The sequence below is a fragment of the Nicotiana tabacum genome, chromosome 4, assembly GCF_000715075.1.
Source record: "Nicotiana tabacum cultivar K326 chromosome 4, ASM71507v2, whole genome shotgun sequence".
In the NCBI taxonomy this organism is placed as follows: domain Eukaryota; kingdom Viridiplantae; phylum Streptophyta; class Magnoliopsida; order Solanales; family Solanaceae; genus Nicotiana; species Nicotiana tabacum.
In genome coordinates this window covers 24,064,366-24,088,107 of record NC_134083.1, presented here as the reverse complement: position 1 = coordinate 24,088,107, position 23,742 = coordinate 24,064,366, and the positions used below count along the sequence as shown (strand labels likewise).

Below are 23,742 nucleotides of genomic sequence, written 5' to 3'. Positions count from 1 at the left end.
CTTGCAACTTGGAGTTTTGCGAGCATTGTGTCAAAGGAAAACAGACAAGGGTTAAATTTGGTACAGCGATCCATAATACTAAAGACATTTTGGATTATGTACACTCTGATATTTGGGGTTCTTCCAAAACACTTTCATTGGGTGGGAAGCACTATTTTGTAATATTTGTTGATGATTTTTCCCGAAGAGTGTGGGTGTATACAATGAAGAGGAAAGATGAAGTGTTGGGAATTTTTCTCAAATGGAAAACAATGGTGGAGAATCAAACAGGCAGGAGGATCAAGTGTATTCGCACAGAAAATGGAGGTGAATACAAAAATGATCATTTCAATAAGGTCTGTGAAAATGATGGCATCGTTCGACACTTCACTGTCAGACATACACCACAACAGAATGGAGTGGCAGAACGTATGAATCGGACTTTACTGGAGAAGGTACGGTGTATGTTGTCCAATGCTGGCTTGGGCAAAGAATTTTGGGGTGAGGCAATTACATATGCATGCCACCTCATTAATCGTCTACCATCTGCTGCTATTGATGGCAAGACACCATTTGAAAAATGGTATGGAAAACCTGCTGTAGATTATGACTCTTTGCACGTGTTTGGCTCAATTGCATACTATCATGTGAAAGAGTCAAAATTGAATCCGAGAGCAAAGAAGGCTATATTTATGGGGATTAATTCTGGAGTCAAAGGATACCGCTTATGGTGTCCAGAGACAAGGAATATTATATTCAGCAGAGATGTTACCTTTGATGAATCTGCCATAACAGATAAGGTGACAGTTGAAGATGTCAAACAAACTAGTGGTGCATCAAAGCAGGTGGAGTTTGGGGGAAAATTTATTTTTCCTACACAAGAAGCAGAGGAGGAAACTCATGAAGATTACCCTCTGGAAGAAGAGCCAGTAGAGAGGGAGATTCCAACTCAGGAACCTCGACAACAACTTGAATCAATAGCAACCAGCAGGCCAAAAAGGACAATAACGAAACCTGTTCGTCTCATAGAGACGGTTGCTTGTGCAACCTCAATTGTAGCTGATGGTGTTCCTACCACTTATAAAGACGCAATCCAAAGTTCAGAAGAAGATAAGTGGAGGATTGCCATAAATGAAGAAATGCAGTCCCTTCATCAGAATCATACATGGAAATTGGCCAATCTCCCGAAGGGAAAGAAAGCAATTGGGTGCAAATGGGTATTTGCAAAGAAAGAAGGATTTCCTAACCAAGAAGATGTTCGCTACAAAGCAAGATTGGTGGCCAAAGGATATGCTCAAAAGGAGGGAATAGATTACAATGAAGTATTTTCTCCAGTTGTAAAACATTCCTCCATTAGAATTATGTTGGCTTTGGTAGCACAGTTGGATTTGGAACTAGTTCAGATGGATGTAAAAACTGCATTTTTACATGGAAACTTGGAGGAGGAAATCTACATGACTCAGCCAGAAGGATTCAAAGTTGCTGGAAAAGAAAATATGGTATGCAAACTTGAAAAATCATTGTACGGATTGAAACAATCTTCTAGACAATGGTACAAGCGATTTGACAAGTTTATGTTGCGGCAAGGGTACAAGAGAAGCAAATACGATCATTGTGTGTATTTGCGCAAACTTAATGATGATACCTTTGTATATCTTCTCCTATATGTTGATGATATGTTGATAACTTCCAAGAATTCGGAAGAAATTAATAAGTTGAAGATTCAACTAAAGGAGGAGTTCGAGATGAAGGATCTGGGTGAGGTAAAGAAAATTCTTGGCATGGAGATAATAAGAGATAGACGTTCAAAGAAACTCTGTTTATCTCAGAAAGAATATTTGAAGAGAGTACTACAACGTTTTGGCATAGATAAGAAGACTAAGCCAATTAGTACACCACTTGCTCCCCATTTTAAGCTAAGTACTACTATGTCGCCAAAGGATGAAACTGAACAAGAGTATATGTCAAGGGTACCGTACACAAATGCTGTTGGTAGCTTGATGTATGAAATGGTTTGTACGAGACCTGACATTTCACAAGCCGTTGAAGTTATTAGCAGATATATGCATAATCCAGGAAAGGAGCATTGGCAAGCTGTGAAATGAATTCTACGGTATATTCATAGTACTGTAGATGTTGGGTTAGTTTTTGAGCAGGAAGGCAATCGGTCTGTAATTGGATATTGTGACTCAGATATTGCGGGTGATCTGGACATACGAAGGTCAACTACTGGTTATGTGTTTACTTTTGCAAAGGCACCAGTTAGTTGGAAGTCTACTTTGCAGTCAACAGTTGCTTTGTCTATAACAGAAGCAGAGTACATGGCTATTACAGAGGCTGTGAAGGAGGCAATTTAGCTTCAGGGGTTGCTAAAGGAGCTTGGTATTGAACAAAAAAATATTATAATTTTTTGTGATAGTCAAAGTGCTATTCAATTAGCGAAGAACCAAGTTTATCATGCAAGGACGAAGTACATTGATGTTCGGTATAATTTCGTACGAGAAATCATAGAAGAAGGTGGAGTCACGGTGAAAAAAAATTATACTACGGAGAACCCTGCTGATATGCTGACAAAAGTGGTGACTGCGGTCAAGTTTCAACATTGTTTGGATTTGATCAACATTATTGAACACTAAAGATTGAAGATGAAGACACAACCAAAATTTGTTATTGAGAGAAAATTGAAGATGTAGAATTTTGCCAAGGTGGAGATTTGTTAAAATTGTCAAAAGTCCCACATCGGTGGATGACAATTTTTGAATGGGAATTTCACCCTATAAAAGGAGGCCTAATGTTTAGGATTTAAATACACCTTTCATTTGCCTTTTTATCTTCTTAAGACATTTGTATCTTCTCTCTTTAGTATTATTTCACTTGTAATTTTGGAGTGGAATAAAATATTAATTGTGTCCGAGGAAGTAGGCAAAATTGGCCGAACCTCGTAAATTCTGGTGTTCTTTTATTGTTGACTTATTGTCTTGTTTATTATTTAGTGGTTGTCATAATTTTGGTATAGTAGTTGTGACCCATTCACACTATATACATTTGGCTTCCGCAACAAATCTTTGATATCATAATACCTCTTTTTTTCCTAATTTTTTATATTTGATAAAAGTATATATGTTAATTTACCCTATTCAAGCTTTCGTTAAAAATACAAAAAATCTTTGTCAAGGTCAATTAATAGATGTTTTCCTTTTTGTTAATCAGTAGTCAACTCTTGTATTTGAGCAAAATAAGGGATAACACTTTGATCAATAAAATAGATTTATAATTGATTAATAATTATGTGTTAGATATTACATTATCGGAAGTTGTCATAAAAGAATAAGAACTTGACGTGCAAGCATTATTGGGTTCAAAGTTCAAACAATATGAAACTTTATTTTGCTTCAATATGCTACATGGAATCAATTTCATCTTCAGAAAATTAGAAAATTGAGTTTCCTTCTTTGATGAAGTTTTTAAACCCGCACCCGTACCGCACCCGCATAAATTTTAATTTTTTTCCTTTCGACCCGCCCGGCCCCACCCCGCAACCGCATATGTTTAAACCTGCCCCGCATTGCCATCCCTACGGACGGCTAATCTGCCTTCTAACCAGTAAGCTGAAGTTAATATTGTTGAGGTTTTGTTTTTAAGATGAAATATTCTTAAAATGAGGGTGAATGGAAAATGGAGGGAAAATAAAATTTTGAGTAAAATTTTAAGTTTTTCCCTCTTGACAATGAGACATTGTCCCATATTGGAAGAGGAAGACATTTTTGGTGGGTATATATATAATTGCTCTTCTTGTAGCTCTTAAAGAGTTAAGAAGAAAGCAAGCCTCGCGCCGTCGTCGTCGTCGCTCGCTCGGCTCGGCTTCGGCTACGGCTACGGCTACGGCTTCGGCTTCGGCTTTGGATTTGGATTTGGATTTGGTCAAATGATTGATTGATTAATTTTTTGGACCAAATTTATTTGTTAATAGTAAATATTAACGTAAGATTATTCGCATTTATAACGGATATTTTCCAATCCGTGTATTGACCATTTGGCAGCCGCCTAATGCTCTTCCCACCATGAAGTGCTTGCTCCACAAACATGAAGTGCTTGCTCCATAAACATGTAATGCTTGCTCCACCATGGAGGGTGGACGTTTGGTCTTCTTTAATATTTTGCTGCTATATATATGTGCAGCAGATGTTGAAGAAAGACACTCAACACACAACATACAATTCGCTCAACAAATTGGCTATACATTGCACTCCTTCCTCTCAGCATTTCCATACGATTTTCTGAGTTTATACTCCTTCGTTCTGCATTGTTTTTAACTTCAAACAAAGCAACTGTAAGTGTGATTTGCTACCAAACTTTGTGTTCGCTGAAACACTGGGGTTTGAAGTACCGCTACACCAGTGTGTTATTCGTTCTATCCTGGGAGAAAATAATCCATTACCTTGGGTACTAGAAGGGGATTAAATTCCTTAAGGAAACACTGTGAATTCAGTGGGCTCGAATTAATTACTGTTTCATAACGTTAACTTATATTTTGCAGAATTATTATTTATAAATACAGCAATATTGACGGGAATAACAATCTTAAGGAATTTAATATTTATTTCTGTATTTGTGTTATTCTTATTATTCTGCAAACTAAAACCTTTGTGGTTTGTGTACTCCCGTTTTGGAGAGTTAAGACTTCGTGGCGTTTTGTTGGATATTAAAATCTACGTGATTTTTACTCCAGTTTAAAAACGTGTATTAAACGTTTGTTTATCTCATTCTTTTACGTAAAAAAAAATGATGACTGAAAGCGAAAACCAAGCTGTTCCTATGGTAACTGCCAATGCATCGACAAGCCGAACACCGGCATTGGCAGTTACCATAGGTAAGGCAAATGAGGACTTAGCGGGATTGATTTCAAGCGCTGGCAGCAGAAGATGTTCTTCTACTTAACTACGTTATGTCTACAGAAGTTCATCAAGGAAGATGTTCCTGATCTGCCAGATAAAACTCCAGATAATGAACGCTTTCTCGTGATTGAAGCGTGGAAGCATTCTGATTTTTTATGCAAGAATTATATTCTTAGCGGACTGGATGATAATCTGTATAATGTATACAGTAGCGTGGAGACGTCAAAAGAATTGTGGAATGCGCTTGAAAAGAAATATAAAACTGAAGATGCCGGGATGAAGAAATTCGTTGCCGCAAAATTTTTGGACTACAAAATGGTAGATAGCAAGTCTGTTATTACCCAAGTCTAGGAATTGCAAGTGATTATTCATGATCTACTTGCTGAAGGTCTTGTCATCAACGAAGCATTCCAAGTAGCAGCAATGATTGAGAAGTTGCCTCCGTTGTGGAAGGACTTCAAAAATTATTTGAAACACAAACGAAAGGAAATGTCCCTTGAAGATCTCATTGTTCGGTTGAGAATCGAAGAGGACAATAAAGCTGTTGAAAGGAGAGGCCGTAGAAATTCAACAATAATGGGAGCAAATATTGTTGAAGATAACAAAAAGAGGAAGAAGGCTTCTGGTCCGAAATACAACCCAAGCAAGAAGCGGTTCAGTGGAAACTGCTACAACTGTGGGAAAACCGGACACAAATCTACGGAGTGTCGTGCTCCGAAGAAAGACAAGAAAAGAGGTCAAGCAAACATGGTAGTAAACCATGATGATGTTGATAACTTGTGTGCCATGCTTTCTGAATGTAACTTGGTGGGAAATCCTAAACTGTGGTGGTTTGATTCAGGAGCCACTCGCCATGTTTGTGCAGTTAGAGAAGCTTTTGCTACTTATGCTCTTGCTGAACCCGGAGAGACAGTTTATATGGGAAATGCTTCAACAGCAAAAGTTGAAGGATATGGAAAGATATTTCTGAAAATGACTTCTGGCAAGGTCATGACTTTGAACAATGTCCTTCATGTTCCCGAAATGAGAAAGAATTTAGTCTCTACTGGACTTCTTGTTAAGCACGGTTTTAAGTGCCTTTTTGTGTCAAACAAGGTTGTAATTAGTAAGAATGAAATATTTGTAGGAAAAGGTTACCTCACCGAGGGCCTTTTCAACCTAAATGTAATGGTTGTGGAAAATAATAATAATAATATTTCAGCTTCTTCTTACTTACTTGAGTCAAATAATTTATGGCATGTACGTTTGGGTCATGTCAATTATAAAACCTTGCGGAAAATGATTGACTTGGAAGTACTGCCCAAGTTTGAATGCGAAAAATCAAAATGTCAAACATGTGTGGAATCTAAGTATGTTAAACATCCTTATAAGTCAGTTGAAAGGAATTCAAATCCTTTAGACTTAATTCACACAGATATTTGTGACATGAAGTCAATACCATCTCGCGGTGGAAAGAAGTATTTCATAACTTTTATTGACGATGGTACTCGATATTGCTATGTTTACTTACTGAATAGTAAAGATGAAGCAATAGACGCATTCAGGCAATACAAAAATGAAGTTGAAACGCAACTTAACAAGAAAGTAAAAATGATAAGAAGTGATAGGGGTGGTGAATATGAATCTCCTTTTGAAGAAATATGTTTAGAATATGGAATTATTCATCAAACAACAGCTCCTTACACGCCCCAATCTAATGGGATTGCGGAAAGAAAGAATCGCACATTAAAGGAGATGATGAATGCGTTGTTGATAAGTTCTGGTTTGCCACAGAACTTGTGGGGGGAAGCCATTCTTACAGCTAATCGAATATTAAATCGAGTGCCCCATAGCAAAACACAATCCATTCCATATGAAAAATGGAAAGGAAGGAAGCCCAACTTGAATTACTTTAAAGTGTGGGGGTGTTTGGCAAAAGTGCAAGTTCCTAAACCCAAAAGGGTAAAGATAGGACCGAAAACCGTTGATTGTGTTTTCATAGGATATGCGACAAATAGTAAAGCATATCGATTTCTGGTTCATAAATCAGAAAATCCCGACATTTATAATAATACGGTTATAGAATCAGATAATGCTGAGTTCTTTGAAAATATATATCCGTATAAAAAGGAATGTGAGTCGTTTGGTGAAGGATCTAAACGACCTCGGGAAGAAACAAAAGAAAGTACATGAAACCAGGAGGATCCAAGACGTAGTAAACGTCAAAGAACATCTACTTCATTTGGACCGGATTTTGTGACTTTTTTATTGGAGAATGAGCCTCAAATATTTAAAGAAGCTATGACTTCTTCGGAATTATTGTTTTGGAAAGAGGCAGTCAATAGTGAAATAGAATCCATATTGAACAACCATACATGGGAATTGGTTGATCTTCCTCCTGGAAATAAACCTTTGGGTTCTAAATGGATTTTTAAGAGAAAAATCAAAGATGATGGCACTATTGATAAATTCAAGGCAAGGCTCGTAGTCAAAGGGTATAGACAACGAGAAGGTCTAGACTACTTTGATACATACTCTCCAGTTACAAGAATTACGTCCATACGGATGTTAGTAGCATTAGCTGCAGTGTATGGTCTTGAAATTCATCAAATGGATGTTAAGACTGCCTTCTTAAATGGAGAGTTGGAGGAAGAAATTTACATGGAACAACCTGAAGGATTTGTGGTTCCAGGTAAAGAAAAGAAGGTATGTAGACTTGTTAAGTCTCTTTACGGACTAAAACAAGCACCCAAACAATGGCATGCGAAATTTGACCAAATAATGTTGTCAAATGGTTTTAAGATAAATGAATGTGATAAATGTGTGTACATTAAAAATGTTCCAAATCACATAGTCATTGTTTGCCTATATGTGGATGATATGCTGATAATGAGTAATGACATTGCCAACATAAATGCTACTAAGCGTATGCTCAATAGCAAGTTTGATATGAAAGACTTGGGAGTTGCTGATTTAATTCTGGGAATTAAGATCCATAAGACTCCTCAAGGTCTGGCATTGTCACAATCTCATTATATTAAGACAGTACTTGAAAAATTCAAGCACTTGGGCTTTAAAGTTGCAAAGACTCCAATTGACATGAATCTTGCATTAGCAAAGAACAAAGGCCAAAGCATATCACAATTGGATTATGCTCGTGTGTTGGGATGCTTAATGTATATCATGAATTGTACACGACCAGATATAGCTTGTGCTATAAGTAAACTGAGTCGATATACGAGCAATCCAGGCCAATCTCATTGGATGGTAATGAAACGAGTTTTGGGATATTTAGAACATACCCAGAACTTTGAATTGCACTACAGTAATTTCCCTGCGGTGATTGAGGGATACTGTGATGCAAATTGGATCACCAGGTCAACTGATTCTAAGTCCACGAGTGGATATGTATTCACTATTGGTGGAGGAGCGGTATCTTGGAAGTCGTCCAAACAAACATGTATTGCCCGCTCTACAATGGAGGCTGAATTCATAGCCTTAGATAAAGCCGATGAAGAAGCTGAATGGCTCCGGAATTTCTTGGAAGACATTCCATTTTGGCCCAAACCGTTGGCACCAATATGCATACATTGTGAAAATCAAGCGGCAATTGGAAGGGCTGGGAGCGTTATGTATAACGGTAAATCTCGTCATATACGACGAAGACATAAAACCGTTAGGCAATTACTCTCTAGAGGAATTATCACGATTGACTATGTAAAGTCAAGTGATAATGTGTCGGATCCACTTACAAAAGGCCTAACTAGAGAGGTAGTTGAGAAATCATCAAGGGGAATGGGGCTATGGCCAAGAACAAGTCATTGTGGCGGTAACTCTACCTAGAAGACTGGAGATCCCAAGATCTAGGTTCAAGGAGATCAAACAAAATCATTAATGACGGTTCAACATTGTCAAATAAAATTTTAGTCCGTTCTCGTGATGAGACAATGTTCAGTATCAAGGATAAAGCATTAAGGCTTTTTAATGATTTCTAAATTTGATACGGGGTATATCAAATAGTGTATCTACAGGATGACACGTTTAGGAATCACCTATGTAAGTGTGAAGTGTTAGCCGCTTCAAGGAGAACTTTGTAAGGCCAGTTCTCTACGCACTTATGAAACCAGGCGGTGTTCATGGCTGAAACGAACACAACAATGAGAACCAAAGACGGTTAAGGGTTGATTGTGTGACTTATGATTGTCTAGGTATACACCAAAGATCGACGGTTCAAAGATATCAAATCTACCGATTGACCGAGTATATCCGACATAAGTTTACTACGGAAAGTTCAAAGGGAAACCTACTTATCCAGATGCGATTAATCCTTACTTGTAAATCACACAGTTTTTCCATGCATACTTCCGTGATATAGCCATTCCCCATTCATGTGGGGGATTGTTGAGGTTTTGTTTTTAAGATGAAATATTCTTAAAATGAGGGTGAATGGGAAATGGAGAAAAAATAAAATTTTGAGTAAAATTTTAAGTTTCCCCCTCTTGACAATGAGACATTGTCCCATATTGGAAGAGGAAGATATTTTTGGTGGGTATATATATAATTGCTCTTCTTGTAGCTCTTAAAGAGTTAAGAAGAAAGCAAGCCTCGCGCCGTCGTCGTCGTCGCTCGCTCGGCTCGGCTTCGGCTACGGCTACGGCTACGGCTTCGTCTTCGGCTTCGGCTTTAGATTTGGATTTGGATTTGGATTTGGATTTGGATTTGGATTTGAATTTGGTCAAATGATCGATTGATTGATTAATTTTTTGGACCAAATTTATTTGTTAATAGTAAATATTAACGTAAGATTATCCGCATTTGTAACGGATATTTTCCAATCCGTGTATTGACCATTTGGCAGCCGCCTAATGCTCTTCCCACCATGAAGTGCTTGCTCCACAAACATGAAGTGCTTGCTCCACAAACATGTAATGCTTGCTCCACCATGGAGGGTGGACGTTTGGTCTTCTTCAACATTTTGCTGCTATATATATGTGCAGCAGATGTTGAAGAAAGACACTCAACACACAACATACAATTCACTCAACAAATTGGCTATACATTGCACTCCTTCCTCTCAGCATTTCCATACGATTTTCTGAGTTTATACTCCTTCGTTCTGCATTGTTTTTAACTTCAAACAAAGCAACTGTAAGTGTGATTTGCTACCGAACTTTGTGTTCGCTGAAACACTGGGGTTTGAAGTACCGCTACACCAGTGTGTTATTCGTTCTATCCTGGGAGTAAATAATCCATTACCTTGGGTACTAGGAGGGGATTAAATTCCTTAAGGAAACACTGTGAATTCAGTGGGCTCGAATTAATTACTGTTTCATAACGTTAACTTATATTTTGCAGAATTATTATTTACAAATACAGCAATATTGACGGGAATAACAAATATATTGAAGAATGTGGAATGAACATCATAAGAAATTTGAAATTATAGATGAATTTTACGTAACTTTTTACACTGTCAGTAAAATATTACATATTTCTTAAGAAGTACTTTTTACTTATTCAAACTTTACGTTCTGAAAGTACTTTTAAAATTATTGTTGTAAATTTAGAATCCAGATAACATATATAATGAAAAGATTTCACGTAAAACTTGATTATCTTGTATTATACTTTATGGGATTTTTTTTTCTTCCATGTCTCTCTTTATTTCACTACTATTCTCTCTAGATCGCCATTGTTGCCTTTTCAGGTTTCAGTTCTTTGTTTCGTTGTGTTTATCTTTCCAGTAAGCTTCTATTAAATTTTTTTCTCTTTCTTTGTGTGCTGCTTAATTTTTTGCACATTAACTACTCGATTATTTTTGGTGAATTTAGCTGAGAGAGTTCTAAAAATCGATTCTTACTTCCTCTTTCGGGTAACTTAATTGTTGATAAGTATGTTAGGGAAAAATAATAATTCCGCCCAGAAATAATATCCACGACAAATAATAATAACACAAGAGAGTAACAACGACACCAACTCTTTTAATAGGTAAAATATAATACCCGCGCGGAGCAATATAACCACTGTAATATTACAACTTAGTAGTGTCAAAAGACTACTACAATCTTGAAAGAAATAACACTCTTTATTTAAAATACTTCACTACAATATTACTCACACTCACTATTTATCTTACAGACTATAATCTGTGGATTACTCTCTCTAACTTCTATTGCTTCTCTCTTATTTTGGTGTGATTGAAATGAAGAATGGAGGCATCTATTTATAGTAAGAGATGCCATTCAACTACTACAAAGAAGATGTCTTGTTGTTGATTTAGTCCTATAATTTTTCAACAAAGTTAGGCACCTCTCATTTTCTTCAACAAAATTGTCAACAAAGTTAGGCACCTCCCATTTTTTTCAACAAAATTGTCAACAAAATTAGGCACCTCCCATTTTCTTCAACAAAGTTGTCAACAAAGTTAGGCACCTCCCATTTTCTTCTTTATTTTTCTTTAATATGAGCCCACAAATCTCTCCCTTAATTTTGATTTATCTTTTTCATTCCAAGACTTGATCTCAATCTCTGAAAATCCTCAAACTTAAGAGGTTTTGTAAAGATATCTGCAGCCTGATCACGAGACTTCATATATTTGAGCTTGACTTTCTTCTTGGCAATGCACTCTCTGATGAAGTGATATCTTGTATCTATATGCTTACTTCGATCATGATACACTGGATTCTTGGCGAGTGCCTGTGAAGATTTGTTATCAATACAAATCTCTGTAGCTTCAAATTGTGGAAAATTGAGCTCCTTCAATAATCTTCTTATCCAAATAGCATGACAGGTACATGATGTTGCTGCTATATATTCGGTTTCACAAGCCGAGAGAGTACTTTGAACTATTTCTTTGAACTCCAAGAAATAACAGAATCACCCAAGAAAAATACAAAGCCAGTTGTGCTTTTTCTATCATCAATATCTCCCGCATAATCACTATCACAAAATCCCATAAGGTTGAAATCATTAGAAGAAGAATAAAATAATCCAAAATCGATCGTACCTTTTAGGTAACGAAGAATTCTTCTAGTGACTTTCAAATGGATGGAGGTAGGAGCTTCCATGAAGCGGCTTACTACTCCAACTGCAAAGAGTATATCTGGCCTGGTACAAGTCAAATACCTCAAACTTCCCACAAAACTTTTAAAAAATGTGGGATCCACATTTTCTCCTTCATCAAACTTGGACAATTTTGTCCCACTCTCCATCGGTGTGTTCACGGGGTTGTAATCAAGCATGTTGAACTTCTTCAAGATCTCCTTTGTATAGATTTCTTGAGAGATGAAAATTCCATCCTCCATCTGCTTCACTTCTAGGCCCAAGTAGTATGACATGAGCCCTACATCTGTCATCTTGAACTCACGAGACATATCTTTCTTAAAAGATTCAAACAAACTCGGGTTATTACCCGTGAAAATAAGATCATCAACATAAAGACAAACAAGTAAGATATCTCCATTAGTATGAACTTTAAGGTAAAGAGCATATTCATGGAGACAATGAGTAAACCCATTGTCTTGAAAATACTTGTCGATGCAACTATTCCATGCTCGTGGGACTTGCTTTAATCCATATAAAGCTTTCTTCAACCGCAACACTTTATCTTCATGATTTTTGACCACAAAGCCCAATGGTTGTTCAACATAGACTTCTTCTTCAAGATAGCCATTCAAAAAAGCTGACTTGACATCTAGTTGATGGATCTTCCACTTTATTTGCGCCGCCAAAGAGATAAGCAAACGAATCATCTCCATGGGGGCAACAGGTGCATAGACTTCTTCATAGTCAATGCCTTGCCTTTTCTTGTAACCTTTAGCCACAAGTCGTGCCTTGTATCTCTCCACATCTCCATCAGCATTCTTCTTTGCCTTGTATACCCATTTAACTCCAATTGCTCGATGACCCTTGGGAAGTGTTGTTAACTCCCAAGTGTTGTTCTTTTCTATTGACTTGATCTCCTCCTGCATGGCTTGTCTCCATCTTTTGTCTTCAACAGCTTCATCAAAGTTTATTGGTTCACTATCAGCAAAGAGACAATATAAAAAATCAAAATTAGTAACTTCTTTTGTGTCCTCATAGAGCTCTTGAATACTCCTTGTCCTTTGCGGTTGTTCATTTGAACTTTCTTGAGAAGAGGGAGATGCAACATTTGTTGGAGAAGGAGGTGGAATTGTATCCTACACAGGTTCTACGGTCTCTGGTTCTTCTTCATTACCAAAGTATGGAAGAAAATCATATGAAGTTTCTTCCTGAGCTTCCCAGTTCCATGCCACCAATTCTTCATCAAATTCAACATCGCGACTTACCACCATCCTGCCGCTACTTGGGTTGTATAGCTTGTACCCTTTTGAACTCGTATCATAGCCAACAAACACATGCTTGACACTTCGATCGTCAAGCTTCGCTCTCCCTTGATGTGGCATATGAGCATAGGCTATGCTCCCAAAGATTCTTAAGTGCTTGACACTTGGCTTTCTTCCACTCCATGCTTCTTGAGGGATTTGATCTCTAACATTCTTTGTTGGAGACCTGTTGTTCAAATAAACTGCACAAGATACAGCTTCTGCCAAAAATTCCTTGGGCATATTTTTAGCTTTTAACATACATCTAACCATATTAAGAATCGTTCGATTCTTTCTGTAACAACCCAACTTGTCGTTTTAAGAATTTACGTCCCGTTCAGTGACTTAAGGTCTCGAATAGCTTCGTAATATGTATTATGACCCGCGAGTGTGGTCGAGTTTGATTTTTGGAAGATTCGGAATTTAATTAAAAGAACAATTCTCATTTTTGAAGCTTAAATGAAAAAATAATTGACCGGAGATTTGACTTATGTATAAACGACCTCGGATTCGAATTTTGATGATGTCAATAGCTTCGTATGGTGATTTTGGACTTAGGAGCGTGTCCGGAAAATTATTTGGTGGTCCGTAGTGGAATTAAGCTTGAAATTCCGAAAGTTAAATTTTTGGGAAGTTTGACCGGGGGTGACTTTTTGATATCGAGGTCGGAATTCGATTCTGGAAATTGGAATAGCTTCGTTATGTCATTTATGACTTGTGTGCAAAATTTGAAGTCATTCCGGATTGATTTGATGTATTTCGGCACAAGATATAAAATTTGAAAGTTCAAAGTTTATTAGGTTTGAATTGAGGTGTGATTCATGGTTTTAGCATTGTTTGATGTGATTCGAGGCTTCGACTAAGTTCGTATGATGTTTTAGGACTTGTTAGTATATTTAGTTGAGGTCCCGAGGGGCTCGGGTAAGTTTCGGGGTGATTTCGGACCATTTTTAGGCCATTTTTAATTGTTGGTTTCTGCCTACAGAGGTGTGCATCGCGATCGCAAACTTTTGGTCGCATTCGCGACCTTGTGAATTGCGATCGCGTAGAACAAATCTCTATTGTACTGACCCAAATTTGGAAGCTTATATCTCGCAATCTATAAGAAATTTAGAGATGATCCAAAAACAAAAGTTGTAGCCCTTGATGTCTAGTTTTCAGAAAACTAAACCATTTGTCATTTAGAGTTGTGTACAGAAAGTTATGGTGGATATAATATAGGCTATCTGGGAAGAGTTTTGAAATCTCTATTGCACAAGGCTGACTTTGGAAGCTTATATCTAGAAATATATAAGGAATTGGGAGATGAGCAACAAATAAAAGTTATAGCCCTTGGTGTTTAGTTTTCAGAAAGTTAAACCATTTATAATTTAGAATTTTGTACAAAAAGTTATGACCATTATACTAGAGGCTGTCTGGAAGAGTTGGGGGAGTTTGTTCTTCGCGATCGCGATAGGTTTTCCGCGATCGCAAAGAGTAATTTTGGAGCTGAAAATTTTTGTGCTTCGTGATCGCGAAGAGTAAATACCTGGGCAGTAGCTATATTTTGAGGTTTCAGCCATTTTTGACATATTTGGAGCTATGGAGCTCGGATTGAAGCGATTTTTGAGGCGATTTTCACCATATGGATTATGGTAAGTGTTCTATATCCTAAAGTGTTTATATTTCATGAATCTATGATTATATTCATCGTTTAATTCGGATTTTAATGGAAGAAATCAAGATTTTTGTAAAATCTTCCAAAAAAAAAATTTAAGATTTGGAGGTCGAGTTGTTATTGGAATTCGATAAATTTGGTATGGTTGAACTCGTATTGGAATGGATGTTCGAATTTCATGAAAATTATATCGGGTTCCGAGGGGCGGGTCCCGCATTGACTTTTATTGACTTTTTAGAATAAATTTTTAAGTCGACATATTATTATCCGGAATTATTTTCGACGAATTTTAATGGAGTTATACAATTAATTTGGATAGATTTGAGCTGTCCGAAGGTCAATTCAAGCAAGAAGGCTATTTTAAAATATCAGCCTAACTTCAAAAAGGTAAGTGTCTTGCTTAATCTCGAGTGGGGGAATTACCCCTTAGGCATTGAGTCTTATGTGCCATTTGTGAAATATAAAAAGCCGTGTACGCGAGGTGACGAGTACGTACTCGGGCTTATATATGCAAAATTCATTGAATTAAAGTCTTAGGCATTATTGTGTAGTAAATTAGAAAAATGTGTAAAACTATTAAATCATCTGTTTACCATGCCTAAATCCTTATTGTTGAATTTGTTTTTATATGATAATTTGATGTGATTGTTACTTGAAATATTTATAAAATTTCGTGAGTATTGTTGGTTTAATATTTCTTGGAAATTAATTCCAATATGAATTTTCTTATGCAAATAATTAATTTAAGCGAGCTTAAGAATAAGTGTTAATATAATTATCTAAATTTGCATTAATGAAGGTTTTGCTTTATGCTGAGTAATTTCTATCTCTATTGATTATTTTTGGGTGTTATATATATTGTGTGGAGCCTTGGGCTATTTGTTGTGAAATTAATTAATTTTTGTTATATCTTTGAAATTTGGTTGTGGTCATTGGGCAAATTGTTATATGAATTGATTTTATTATGTTGCCATGTTAATTTTTCGTGTAAATTACTGTGTTGTGTGAGTTATTATTTTGGTAAGATAAGGGTGACATTTCACCGTTGATATTATGTGGGTATAAGGGTGACATTTCACTGTTGTTGTGTTTGTTAGAATATTGTCTGGGCGGAGCGATAAGGGTGACTATAGGAGCGATAAGGGTGGCAATAGGAGCGATAAGGGTGGCTATTGATATTGTCTGGGCGGAGCGATAAGGGTGGCTATAGGAGTGATAAGGGTGGCAATAGGAGCAATAAGGGTGGCTATTGTCAGGGATGATATGTGATGATGTGGAGTTGTGGTGTTGATAATTTTCATGTGACGTTGTGATTTTCTTGTGTTTACTTTTATACCTTGTGCAATTTGTCTTGTTATTGGAAAATTGATAACAATCTGATTTATGTTGAAACTGAGAGCATGTGGCTATTGCCAGGCAGATTATAAATTGAAATGTGGGCACGAGGTGCCATGAGTAAATATTGAGGATATTTGGCACGTGAATTGTCCGTGCAGTTGTGATATAAAATGTGGGCACGAGGTGTTGTGATGAAATGATGATGATAATTGGCACGTGAATTGTCCGTGTAGTTATGATATGATTTAACTATGGGCACGAGGTGCCATAGAAATATAAAAATGGGTTGAGACCCGTGTTTACGAAAAATATGAAAATGGACTGAGACCCGTATTTTTTTTATGATTATGAAATGAGGTGTCATATGGTAATTTTTTAATTGAAAGAATTGTATTCAAAATATTTATTTGGAAGGATTTTTATTCAAAAAGAATTATATGAAAGAATTGTATTTGAAAGATAATTATTTGAGGAAATTATATTTGAAAAGATTTATTGAAAGAATTATATTTGAAAAATAATTATTTGAGAAAACTATATTTGAAAGAGAGTTATTTGGAAGAATTTTATGTGAAGAATATTTATTTGAAAAACTTGAATTAATTGGGCGCACATGTATTATTAATTGTTGAGTGATGTTTATGGTATTCTTGTTGTCTTGCTGCGCATGCCACTGGTTGTTTTATCCTGCTCTTATTGTTATCTGTTTCCTAGTATTTTATATATTATATAGCACAGATTATTAGACTAGTGAGTGTCTTGATTCTACCTCGTCTCTATTCCATTGAGGTTAGTCTTGATACTTACTGGGTACCGACCATGGCGTACTCATACTATATTTTTGTATATTTTTGTGCAGAGTCAGGTATTGAAGATAACGGATTTGAGCAGAGTTAAAGTAGGATCGTAAGGATTCAAAGTAGAGCTGCTTGGTCGTCGCAGTCCCTTGGAGTCTTTTCATTTCACTATACTGTTAACTTGTAATCAAACAATATTGTATATTCGGTTCTCGTGATCATTCTATGTATTCAGTTAGACTTCGTGACTCAGTACTACCAGTCTTGGGAGGTTGTATATTGTAATTATTTCCGTTGTTAGTTTCAAAAAAAATGGCTTCAAAAATGTAATGAAAATCGGCTTACCTAGTCTTAGAGACTAAGTGCCATCACGACTCCTGTGGTGGGATTTTGGGTCGTGACACTTTCTCTCTCCAACTCTATTTTGTTGGGGTTAATAAAGTACTGTTATAGGGTGACGAATTCCATGAGATTTACAAAAGACATTAAATTCTTTTGAAGTGAATTCGCCTCCTCTATCGGACCTTAAAGCTTTTATTTCATAGCCATTTTCTTTTTCTACAAGTATTTTGATATTTTTAAAAGTAGCAAAAACTTCAGATTTTTGGTTCAAGAAATAAACCCAAGTCTTTCTACTAAAGTCATCAATGAAAAGTAGAAAGTATTTACTTTTATCAAAGGAAGGTGGATTGATTGGTCCACACACATCAGTGTGAACAAGCTGAAGCGGCTTGGTTGATCTTGACATGGCCTCCTTTGAAAAACTCCTCCTTGCATGTTTTCCAAGAAGACAAGCTTCACACAATTGATTGGGATAGCTTACTAATGGCATCTCATGCACCATGTTCTTTTCTCCCATTGATTTGAGCGCTTCAAAATTTAAGTGCCCAAATCGCATGTGCCAACACCATGATTCATCTTGCACATTAGCCTTCAAATACTTTGCATCAATTGTCTTAAGATTCAGAGAGAATAATCTATTCTTAGTCATATGCACTTTAGTAATTAGAATTCCACTTGAATCTCTCAGCCAAATATGCATATTTTTCATGTGGATGTCATATTCCTTTTCAAGAAGTTGGCCCAAACTCAAAATATTACTTTTTAATTTTGGGACATAATAAACATCTTGAATTAACTTGTGACTACCATCTTTACAAGAGATCAGAGTCGTACATATCCCTTCAATTTGAATCTTTGAGGTATCTCCAAAGGACACATTACCTCTCACCGTTTTATTGATCTCCACAAACTTCTCTTTGCATCCACATATATGATTGCTTGCTATATTGTCCAAATACCACGAGCTGCAATCATCCTTGTCTTCTTCCTTGAGTGTCATCAACAGCGTTGACTCAACTTTTTCTTTCTTGTCGTCAACAAGGTTAGCTTTTTCTTCAACATTGCTATGATATTCCCAAGAGTAATGGCCAAATTTATGACAATTATAACACTCAATTTTTGATTTGTCATACCTTTGTCCATTATTTTTTTGGTAGTAGCCATGTCCTCTTTCTCCTCTATGTCCACGACCACGACCTCTGAATGTCTGGTGGATTTTAACTTCATTGTTGAAGTTGTTAGCGTTGCTTCTTCCTCTTTCATGACTGCCACGACCTCATCCCCGTCCATTCCCTCGATAGCTCTTTTCACCTCCATAATCTTTGAAGGATGCCTGAGTTTTAAGAAGTTGCTCCAATGGCACTTTTTGTCTCCTCTTGATCTTTTCTTCATGGGCCTGTAAAGAACCCTCCAATTGCTCTACCATCATAGAGTCTAAATCTTTAGACTCCTCAATAACACACACCACAAAATTAAATTTAGGTGTTAAAATGCGAAGGATCTTTTCTACCACACGGACATCTTTTATGTCCTCCTCATATCTTCTTAATTGATTTACAACAGCCTTCACTTTTGAACAATAATCTGAAATGCATTCGGATTCTTTCATTTTTAAAACTTCAAAATCAGCCGTTAGAGTTTGAAGTTTTACCTTCCTCACCTTGTCAACTCCTTGAAGAGAATTTTGTGAAATCTCCCAAGCTTCCTTTGAGGTGGTAGCATCTACCACCTTCTCGAACATGGCATCATCCAGATATTGATGGATGAGCGTGAGGGCTTGTTGATCCTTCTTCCTTGTCTTTTTCAAGACATCTTTTTTATTTTGAGGCAGAGCTTTCTCATTATCGGATTTTGCGTACCCTATATCTACGATTTCTCACACATCCTGAGAGCCAAGAATGGCTTTTATACGTAGACACCATTTTTCATAATTATCTTTTGTGAGACGGGGTACTGAAAAGACAGCGTACCATTATTTGTCATGGCTCTGATACCACGTTATTGGGAAAAATAATAATCCCGCCCAGGAATAATATCCACGATAAATAATAATAACACAAGAGAGTAATAACGTCACCAACTCTTTTAATATGTAAAATACAATACCCGAGTGGAGCAATATAACCACTATAATATTAAAACTTAGTAGTGTCAAGAGACTACTACAATCTTGAAAGAAATAACACTCTTTATTTAAAATACTTCACTACAATATTACTCACACTCACTATTTATCTCACAGACTACAATATGTAGATTACTCTCTCTAACTTCTATTGCTTCTCTCTTATTTTGGTGTGATTGAAATGAAGAATGGAGGCCTCTATTTATAGTAAGAGATGTCATTCAACTACTACAAATAAGATGTTTTGTTGTTGATTTAGTCCTATAATTTTTCAACAAAATTAGGCACCTCCCATTTTCTTCAATAAAGTTGTCAACAAAGTTAGGCACCTCCCATTTTCTTCAACAAAGTTGTCAACAAAGTTAGGCACCTCCCATTTTCTTCTTTGTTTTTCTTTAATATGAGCCCCACATAGTATTGGGTATCCCATTAACCTATTGTTTCTTCATGTTCCAATTGTCTCTTCTCTTCTTCTTACAGATTTATTCATATATATTTTTTCTTATTGGTTACCCAGTTTCAGTTAATATAACTGAGTTGTGTGGATCAAAAATATTGTGGATTAGTGTTGTTTTGTACTAGGATCAGGTTTTTTCTCATGTTCCCTTCAAGACCTGTTTGGCAAAATTTCCCCGTGAAAAGTAGACCTGTTTGTGACGAAGATAAATGGGGTTCAAGACACAAGAGGCAATTTTTTTCTTTGAAACGATCATTGCTAGATTAAAACAGCTGAGTTATTTGCTCAGCCCCTCATTGTTGTGACCTTGTGTATAGTAAGTCCTAATTCTCTATACCATTGTTGCTTAGTTTCTGGATTTATGTTAATTTGCATAATAGACATAGGAATGATTGCTTAGTTTCTACAGCTCATTATCTGTTTTCTTCTTTCTTTATCTTTTTTGCTGACTCTTTAGTTCTGCTTTTGTTGCTTTCTTCTGGGATTATTGCAGCTTCAACCAATATCCAAAGAAGTTGTTAGCATCCGATTCTCACTTGAAAAAGGGGACCTATCCAAAGTGAGTGCTGAAAAGAGCAGGTTCTTTTTTTCCATTTTCCTTTATTATGCTATAATATCTCTCGCATAACATGTATACCGATTCATTCTAAGGTCATAGAGTAGAGAAAAGTGGAGTTAGCGTTCTTGAATGCCCTCAGTTACTCGTTGAATCATGCCTCAAACTATCAAATCTCTCTATTTATACTTACAGAGTATACAAATGAATTAAAAGTTGTGAGATAGAGTGAGATTATAATTGGTTGATATAGCCTCAATGGTACTCAGGATCTAGTTACCCCTAAGTATATATGTTCCCAATCATAATTGGTTGAAGGACAGGATATTTCTTAATGGTGAACTTAATCCTTTCATTCATTCTTTTTCGTTCAGATTCTAAGATGCTTGCTTTGCCATTTTGCATCTTTTTAGTTTGACGGTTTTATATGACCAATGAAACTGCACCAACACTATGGGGTGGCTTGAAAGTCTACCGATACAATGGCAAGTACACCGAGCATCGGACAATGGTTGATGCTTCATGCAACATTGATATAGAAGATGCTAAATTCGTGGAGTTCAATCCATAGCAATATGGAAAATTGACCGAGGAATAAGGCTGATACTAAATTTTAGTATGCACATTTGGATGTTGTGGTTGTGGGCTGACCTCCCTGTGTAAAAGGAATAGTTGTTTGTGTAATATGTACATTATAGCGCATTTTACAGTCATGTTTGAGGATTGTCGCTTTTCTCTTTTTATTTTTCCTCTTCTTGTTTGCTAGATAAGAGACCCGTTTTAGTTGAAAATAGGAAAAATTTCACATAAGAACAACTAGGTTCCCTATTTTTTAATTTTATAGCCCATATTTTAATTTACCCAACTAGCCCAAAAATAATTGGCTAAGATTCAACATTCAACTCCAATAAGTTCTCGAAATTATTATTTAATTTTTAAAAAAGATTGCTCAAGCTTTTAAGTTAATTTTCGAATAAGTAACTGTGACTCAAATATTAGTTCAACAAACAAAATCCATTTTGGTGGTGAAAATTAGATTTTTAACAAGCTTAAATATGTGGGTTTAAATTTCGAATTTGATTTTATGAGAAATTTGGAGTGAGTGTTATTTAGACTTGTTAGAAATAGTATAAGGAGGTTGTATATAAAATCTGAAGTCATTTAATGGAGATTTGGACGGGTTTTGAACAAGAATTGCAACTGAAAATCGTGGAAGAAGTTCGTCTACAAACACTTATATAAAGGTATATAAAAGTGTATAATAGTGTATAAGATATGTTTATACACTCTTATACACTATTATACAAGATTATACATAATTATACAAAAAAACTGACTTCGTCTTCTTCCTTGCGTCTTTTTCTGAAATTTAACTCAAATCTACTCCAAATCACTTCAAATTTAAATTTTGAACTCCTTTTGATATTTCCAATCAATTGGAACAACACCCAATCCAAATAACTAACAAACTCAAAAAATCTTATTTTCGAAAGCAAAGCTTTAAATGACCTTCAACGGTGGACTTCTACTCTTCAATTTTCTTACATTACAACCAGGTGATACAGGGGGAGAAGCGGTAATGGCGGACGGTCCCTTGAAGCATATATAGAAGATGTGAGAAGAAGAGAGAGTGAAAGCAATAGTTGTGAGAACACAAATTTAACTTCATAGCTTTTAAAAACAATGGTTGTAAGAACACAGATTTTGAATTTGCTAGTGTTTTCAAAATATGTACAATATGAGTTAGGTCGGTAAAACTTAAAAACATGGGTCATTTTTTGTTATGGTGTGTAAGTCACGTATATTTTCTTAGAATTCTTTCCTGAAAATCGACGTTATCCTATCAATATTAATAGGGACAACACAAACTCCTTAAATTATTGACTTTAATTGCAATCAAAAGCTAGAGAAATATTTTTGTAGACATGATTCAATTGATAAAACAGATCATGTTGTATCCACTTTTGTCTTCTATTTGCTGTTGTATTGGTGTAAAGGTTGTTCAGCATATTAAGGCCAGACACTGCTATTTTTGCCTCAATTATTCCAAAGATTCAAGGTTGCAGACGCAAGTTAGGAAAATGTTTTGGAGCAAATTGACCATTACTTTAGACCGTAAATTGTTAGAGCATGAGCAAAATTATCTGCTTATAATCTTTTGTTGCAAATAAAGATAATTTGGATATTTAAATGCCGTATAGCTATAGAATTTATAACGTATACAATTTGGATATTTAGATTTAACTTGTCATGACATATATATACGTGTGTGTATATATGTATGTAGATATATTTAAAAGATTCTTTTGTGAATCAAAAAATAATTTGGAGCCACTTAGAAGGAAATACCTTAGCCCATGCCCAAGTTCCCACTAGCGGGTTCGACGAACAAGGGCTTCTGACATAATTGGCCGCCCGGCCAAAATGTTTGACAATAGCTAGCCAATATTTAATACAACACTTTGTAGTCGAAAATACACTTACATCGGCTAACATGTGAAAACTGAAACTCAGCGAGTAGTTTGAACACATGAAATCTCTTTTCCAGAATCACTTAAAGGGCTTAAAACTACAAATGCTGATCCAATTTTTGGTACAAACCGAATTTAAGTAGAAAAATAAATGGTTCAGATTGCAACTCTTTTTCATTCTCTGTTACCTCAAGTTTCCTTCATCACCCACTTCCAATACTCAAATCTCCATAGGCTTTCACCCATTTCTTTATCCAACACACTTTCTAACACTTTTTTTTCTTTTTAAACATATATGTTCATCCCTCCCTATATTACAATAAATATTATAATTTCGACTATAATTTAAATTGTATTCTTCAAGTATTGGAAGTTTGGGGATGAGAATTTTGTTTTCAAAGTTTTATTGCAGATGAAGAAAATAAGAATAAAGCCAGGCTAGTGTATAAACAACTTTTATAAATTATGTAAATAATGTATACACTCAAGAGACACAATACATTTGAAATACACTAAAAATACATTGTCAAACTCAGAAAATACTGTATATAAAATATTTATATACTACATAACAGTAAATATACACCTTCTATACATATTTAATGGTTATATCCAATTTTTATACAAAAATACATTTGCAAAATATGTATCATTTGTGTATAAATTATGTATAAAAATGTATATACACTTTTATACATCGTGGAGCAAAATGTACATTTTTCTTACATCGTAAAACAGTCTATACACTTCAGATATACAAAGGTGCTCAGGATACACTAATGATATATTAGGGATACACTA

The 23,742-nt window shown here is 35.8% G+C and overlaps 1 long non-coding RNA gene across 1 annotated transcript; it reads left to right on the top strand.

Moving 5' to 3' along the window:
• Positions 1–19,864: 19,864 nt before the first annotated feature.
• LOC107783253 (uncharacterized) lies at positions 19,865–21,251 on the top strand. Its single transcript, XR_001647424.2, has 3 exons — positions 19,865–20,230; positions 20,408–20,473; positions 20,884–21,251. It is a non-coding gene; the product is annotated as an uncharacterized LOC107783253 (long non-coding RNA).
• Positions 21,252–23,742: the final 2,491 nt, after the last annotated feature.